We start from the raw sequence: 324 nt of genomic DNA, 5'->3' as shown, positions 1-324 counted from the left end.
GGCCCCGCACGGGGAGGGGCCGCTAGCGACTCCGCACCCCTCCGGGCGGCCCACCTCCCCGAGGGGAGCGGCCCACGCGTGTCTCTCGGGGAAAGAACTCGGGACTCGCCCACCGAGAGGGGAGGCCTGAACGGGGGGGCGGGGCTTGAGCGACAGGCACGCCCTCTTACGGGTGGCCACGCCCCCACACGTGGTTTCCTGGCTGCTGGGGCGGCTCTCGCCTCGGGTTTTCCCGCGCGCGGCCCGCGCTGGGGCTGGTGTCTGGTTCGCAGTGCCGCCTGCTGGACTGGGGTATTTTCTAGTACCCCAAGTCCTGAGGCTCCA

Source organism: Carlito syrichta, unplaced genomic scaffold (assembly GCF_000164805.1).
Source record: "Carlito syrichta isolate Samal-C Ts95f unplaced genomic scaffold, Tarsius_syrichta-2.0.1 Scaffold316365, whole genome shotgun sequence".
Taxonomy (NCBI): Eukaryota; Metazoa; Chordata; class Mammalia; order Primates; family Tarsiidae; genus Carlito; species Carlito syrichta.
Note: the sequence above shows the minus strand (reverse complement) of the source record.